The sequence below is a fragment of the Helicoverpa armigera genome, chromosome 27, assembly GCF_030705265.1.
Source record: "Helicoverpa armigera isolate CAAS_96S chromosome 27, ASM3070526v1, whole genome shotgun sequence".
In the NCBI taxonomy this organism is placed as follows: Eukaryota; Metazoa; Arthropoda; class Insecta; order Lepidoptera; family Noctuidae; genus Helicoverpa; species Helicoverpa armigera.
In genome coordinates, this window is record NC_087146.1 from 2,223,898 (window position 1) to 2,230,753 (window position 6,856).

Sequence of the window (6,856 nt, forward strand, 5' to 3'; positions counted from 1 at the left end):
AGGTCTTATGATCGGTGTGGGCGATTTTAGACTTAATCGTTTGTATGTAAAAGGATATTAATTTTGGTTTCGTGATCAAATGTAATGGGAAGTGTAGATAGACGATAAAAATAAATAAATAAAATTCTTGGAGTCGCGTGACTGTGGACAATTGGAAATGAGCTTGAAGTGTTTTTAAAAATTATCGATTTTATGAAGTTAAATATTATTTAACTCAATATATTTTGTATATTTAATTTAATATTATATTATGGAAGAATGGAGAGCCTTCCTAAATACTTATATTTCGGTCGGCTTTAGTCTTAAATATGCTCAAAATTATAGAGTACATTTTAAATAGCTTAGAATACATACATTGCATAGAGCTAATTAAATAAATGTGTAAATTAGAAAAAAAATATTTTCATTATGATATTTTCATCTCAATACATGATCGTCGCACACTTTGATATCATTATTCTTCCCTGTCGTCGAAAAAAAAATCGTGTTAAGACTTTTTTATCCGACAAAAAATAAGGGATGTTTGTTATAAAAACGTGTGAATCTTTATAGTATTGTAAGCCTCTTTTCAAAGAAATGAACCGATTTAGCGTAAGTGTTTATATTGGAATCTAATGTATTTTGTGTAGACTTTTTTAATGAAAGTTTTCTTATATTTTCAGCAAAAATAATCATAGTAGAGCTTTTTAATAACAATCCCCTTTCAACCGACTTAAACAACCCAAAAATAAAATATTCAGACGAATTGAGAACCTACTCCTCTTTTAAAGTCGGTTAAAAAGAAGGAGATTCTCAATTCAAATGCTTAAATGTACTTTTTTATCACTTCCTACAAAACACATGTCCCTTTTGATCCACTTATTACCTGAGTATGGTTCAAAACAGGTGTCTATGACACCACCTGTCATTTTGAACTAGTGACGTTGTGATGTCATGTCATTCAATTGTCATTCATTCATTCATTCACTTCTATCACGATTGAGTAAGATGTTACTTTACTTGTACATATTAATTGGTAATTAATTAAATGGTAATATAAAAGTTTTGTAATACTCAGCAGCTGTGGTTAGAATTTATTTATTTGATAGAGTGATAGTGTGACTTTTTTCTTTGTAATACGGTAGTTCAATAATAGGTAGTGGTTGAGTATTATATCTTGACTACTAATATAATGATTAAGCTCAGTAATCTTGCTCTACTAGTTATTTATGCTTAATCGATTTATAAAAACAAGCAACACTCACTTTTGTAACGGCTCAATAAAAAGAAAAAAGTCTGCATTGATACCAAAAACATATTTTACATTCACCGACTTTCTTGAAAATCATTACTTTATATCATATGTATGTAAATAAAAATATACAATACATGGGTACTAGCCATTTTCCTGCGATTTCACCCACGTCTAGTGTCCGTACCCGGATAAAATATATCCTATGTTACTCAGGAAGAGTGTAGCTTTCCAACAGTGAAATAATTTTTATAATCGGTTTTGAAGTCTTCGAGCCAAAATCCTCTTTGTAATTTCTTGAGATTTCTTGCAAAATCTCAAGAAATTATAAAGAGGAACCATACTTACCATACTTAAATATAAACACACATATAACATATAGGACAAATGAAAGGACGCCAAAAGAGCGAATGCATCGCCGAGTCTCTTCGCGAAACATTAATCCTTTTTTTATTTGCTTCAGAACGAGTTTCGTAATAACTCCCACAAAGTTATATATGTATCTAATAACATTGCTTTACAAAAATCAACCTTAAAAGCATGACAATAGAAAACAAAATTAGCTAGCAGAATTATTTATGGGAATATAGGAATTTATAAATGGTCAAATAATAGAATCAGTTCAATAAGGTTACGAATCATTTGATGAACATGATTCTTACTACGTTTTGATTGTGATTCAAAATATTTCAATATGTAATAAAATTAATGCGAACAGCGGGCCGCAGAGGCGTATCTTTATATGGATTTTGTTCGTCTTTTTATTGCAATCTCGAGAACAAAATGTGTTGCTTTTATACAGTAACCTTAGCAAAATTGATATAAGCTTTTTTCTTTTTATTATCAACTGGCTTTTGCTTGCGGAGTGGTTTTTATTTTCGTAGCTTCTAGGAATTTTATAATTTGAGATCCTTCTATTCGCACACTACGTAAATACAATCAAATAGAAGAGAAAACTGACAAAAAATCACTCATACTGGATCATAAAACTTGAAATCGTATTTTTTTATTGGTTCATAAGTTTAAGAGCCACGGTTCCACAGATAGACACCTATAGTGCTCAAACTTATTATAACGCCTCTCTTTTTGCGTTAGAGACTAAAAGTAATTTAAATAAATAAAAAAAAAACAATAATGAGCCTGTCTTGACGATAAATGAATTATCATAATAATATTTTATGATCAATAAACGCATCACACTTATTTTCTATCAACATTAAATCTACCACAGAATCAATACAGGTTAAGTGATTTCAAAGATGGCATCACCTACACATACAGATATTGTTTTTCACTTAAACATTTTAATATATGCAGTTTCTTTGAATATAATGACGCGTAAACTTGATTCTCAAGGCAGTTGGCATTTACACTGATTGTCAATATACTAGTTTATAAAAATAGCTACTGATGGAACTCAGAAATAGGTTACTAGCTTTCGGCTGAGGTTTCAGTCGTATTCCGTGGGAAGAGCTCAATGCATCCAGAGAAAAGAAACGTATAGCCATCCTTGATAAATGGGCTATCTAAAACTGAGATATTTTTTTCAAATCGGATACATTCCGAGATTAAAGCGTTGAAACAAACAAAATCTTCAGCTTCATAATATTGGTATAGATTAGGATAATCACCTGCCTTGCTTTTTAAGTAAAATGTATTGCAGTCGGCTTTCAAAGCGATTAGCGATACGAACCTGATACACCTTGGTAAAACTGGCTGTCAGACTTTCTGGCTTCTTACTATATAACCATTGTCAAAGATTCAGAAATACTAGCTGGGAAAACCAGCCAAATCTGCTTTTAAAGGTAAGAAGGATATGACTGTGGCAAAATAGTCAGAATATCTACCTATTTCTTTAAGGAAAATCAATCGTTTTATTACTAGACTACATGAACTATCACATATACTATGACGCAATAACTCACCTCAATCTCGACAAGTTAATAGCAGATGCATTCAGATTGCAGTAACAGCAATTACTTGTAGATAACCTTCACTTACGTTACATTTATATATTTACATATAAAACCTGTTTGTACTTTTACAAATTGACGGCTTTTTCCATGACTTACAATACCTTTTTATGTCATTACCAGACCACGGGACTATGGCGAAAATGGGACCAAAGCCAAAACTGTTACTGTTACAGCCTTTTTATCGTCCCACTGCTGGGCTGCGGCCTCCTCTCACACGGAGAAGGATTGAGCATTAATCACCACGCTTGCTCTATGCGGGTTGGTGATTTCAGAGTTAATAGTAAAGGTTTCCTCAAAATGTTTTCCTTCACCTTTTTATCAGTCATTGGCGTCCAAGATATACTTAGGAAGTATATACGAGCTTAGAAAAGTTGCATAGGTACTTGCCTGAACTGGAATCGAACCCACACCCTCATACTCGAGAGGTTGGTTCTTCACCCACTAGCTAGGTCAACACGCTGCAGCCCTTTTAAGACAACTTTAATAATTGTACAGCTTTACAGTGGATTTCTATGTCCTATCAATCCGTAGATTATCGATTAGAGATTGAATTTTGATATAAGCTCCATATATTATGAAGTATTTTACACTATCTCTTATCGCTAAACAAAAGATAGATAGATAATAATCTGCAATTTATCAACACTTTTGTAGAACATGAAGATGTACTGAATAAAAGACATAAACGAGCGAGCATTTATTCAACAGTCACATCAAAATCTTTTGATGAAAATGTTCGTCAAAAAGATGAATCCAGTTTGTCAACGTTTGTCAACACTAATCTCTTGAACCAATAATTTGATACTGAACAAACCTTGAGATTATAACATTAAACAGCTAGTTAAGGCCGAATAAATTTTGATTTAATACGTCTTGATAAAGCTATATCCTTAACATTTTGGTGTCTGTCAATTTCGAAAAGATCACTTGCATAATAATAATTGATAATCCGATTAAACCAAATAAAGAAAAACAAATACATATAAAACTATGATTTATTAGAAGTCACTTTTATTTTAATTTTATTAAATAGGTAGCTTTTTTCATAGCCTTTGAAATTCAGTATGTTATAGCAACCTAACGTTTTTCCACGTTTTGAAGAAGATCCAAATATATTCAAATAAGACTTATTCTATGACCTTCTCCAAATTATAAACAAAATAAACTCACATTTGCATTACTATAAGTATAAGGAACGAACAATGTAAAATATAGTAAATAAAAAAAAATCTAATTCTAATTTTCACTTTTAGTTAGTTCTACTAATTCTGCTTAGACCTTTTCTTAGTAAAGGCGTTAACATAAAATTATACTGCCATCTATGTATAATGATCTACTTTTGATTCTTTACTTCTAAACGTTGAAGGCTTTCTATGTGCTCGTGGAATGAAAGCCTAGCTAGAAGCCTATACAGTTCATATTGGAAATCATAGATGGCGTTGTAAACGTTAGTGTATGAAAACTTATACTTACCAACTGATTTCGACTTCTTTTGCAAAATATGCTAATATGTTACATTTACAAAAATCTTTTCTGTAAACTAATATCATGATCGAATAAACGTTATAAAAAGAGAACCCCAGGGTTTTTGGGATATATGAAATTATTTTTATTTAATCCTCACATTATATTAACTCTAATCATACATAATATGAAGTTTCTGTCGAGTCTGGGTGTGTTTTTGGTCATCTCCTTTTCACAGATGATTTATTTCTTTTGCCGCCATAACAACAAATACTGAAAACTAGAATAAAATAATTATTTTCGGGAGCTCCCATACAACAAACGTCTTTTTTTTGCAAATTTTTGCTTGATATCAATAACGGCAACAGGTAGATGCTGATTTATAAATAATGGTAAGGAACCCTTGCACTCGCACTTGGCCGGTTTTTATGTTCCTTAATATAAATAATCTTTAAGATCAACATAAATTAAACATAAGCTATTTTTCTGATAGCTTCTACACCCTCATGGATTTCAGGCCGGTCTTTTGGCACCATCAAAGGTCTATCGTAATGAACCCATTGGTAAACATGTCATTGCTGTCGATTCTGGTTTTTTTTTTTATATGAAAAAGCCATCTCCTTTATCGAGTAAGTAAGGTATTCCAAGTTTCCGATGTCTGAATTGATGTTGTATGACGTTTTTTTTATATTTTTTTTAAATAAGAGAGTGCATAAGAGAGTTCATAGGAGGAGTACATAAGAGAGTACATAAGAGGGCACATAAGAGAGTACATAAGGCGGGTACATAAGGCGAGTACATAAGAGAGTAGACAAGGGGAGTACATAATACTGCGTAATAAACTGCTTAGTTTAGACTCGATGACTTTCAGTGATAGTGTAAGTTATAGTATATATATTTTTATATCATTCACAGTAATCACTAAGCTGTATTATAATTTACGTTTTTTATCAGAAAATAATTAAACAAAATTAAACTTCATATTTAAGAAACTTGGAACGATGCAATACGGGAAAATAACAAAAATCAAACCCAGTATTCGTACAAAAATTATTTTATTAACATACAAAAAAAAACATTAAATAAAAGACAATAGGTCTAAAAATAAATAGATTTAGTTTCTAATCACGTACTCCCTAAAATTAACAACAATTTGGACTGTATAGTCCTTTGCATCCTAATTTAGGACTTTTCGAGTATTTTATTACATTTACCTTTAGAGGTAATTTTACCCATTGAGGGTAAAAACCCTCGTCATATTTAGGTGATATTTATTACAATGATATTTCCGATAATCATATTTATCGGCTGTGATTATGTTTTCAGAATTATATATTGTTTCATCAAATTCAAAATTATTGAGATCGCAGTGGTATTATAAACTTAAAGTTCCTATTAATTCATATTAAAAGAAGGTATTTTACCTCTTATATTAAATAAATGATTCATCGTGGTATTTATTTTATTTACTCATCAAATAATGAAAAAGTATTTAGATATACTTGTTTATTATTTTAATTTTATTATATGTAATGATTTATTTCAATGAAATGATGTAGCATTTTAGCATTTAGGTTATTATTTATGATAAAAATAGCTGAGATGATTTGTGAGATATGGAAACAAAAATATGAAATAAATGTAAGGAAAGAAATAGAGAATGTACTCTACGTCAAACAACATATCCCGCGCAAGACGTCTTACTTATTTTGACTCTTTGATTCTATCATACATCAGTCACATTACATGTAACGACTGACTTTTCACGAACTTAAACCAAATAAAAAAACTACTTCTTTTCTACCCCCGAAAATCGATATGCTGGAAAAGTATATTACCTACTTGTGAGATGATGGTAGATAAAAGAGTATGGAACCTGGAGACAAATAAAATCGTATAATATATTTATTGTGGAAATAAAATGAATAATGACAGCTATATACGATAAAAAATGATTGCAAAGTAAACTTTGACAATGATGATGATAAATGATATAGCATGATGACAATGATGATATAGCGTGATGTTCTAAGAAAATGTTTGTAAGAGTGACAATAATGACAAATGAGTGTTTCGCGATAAAATATGTGATTTGAAAATAAAAGTGTGAAATGAAAATGATGATAATGAAATGATCAGGCGCATACAATTTTAATGATTGAATGAAAAAAATATAGATTTGAGA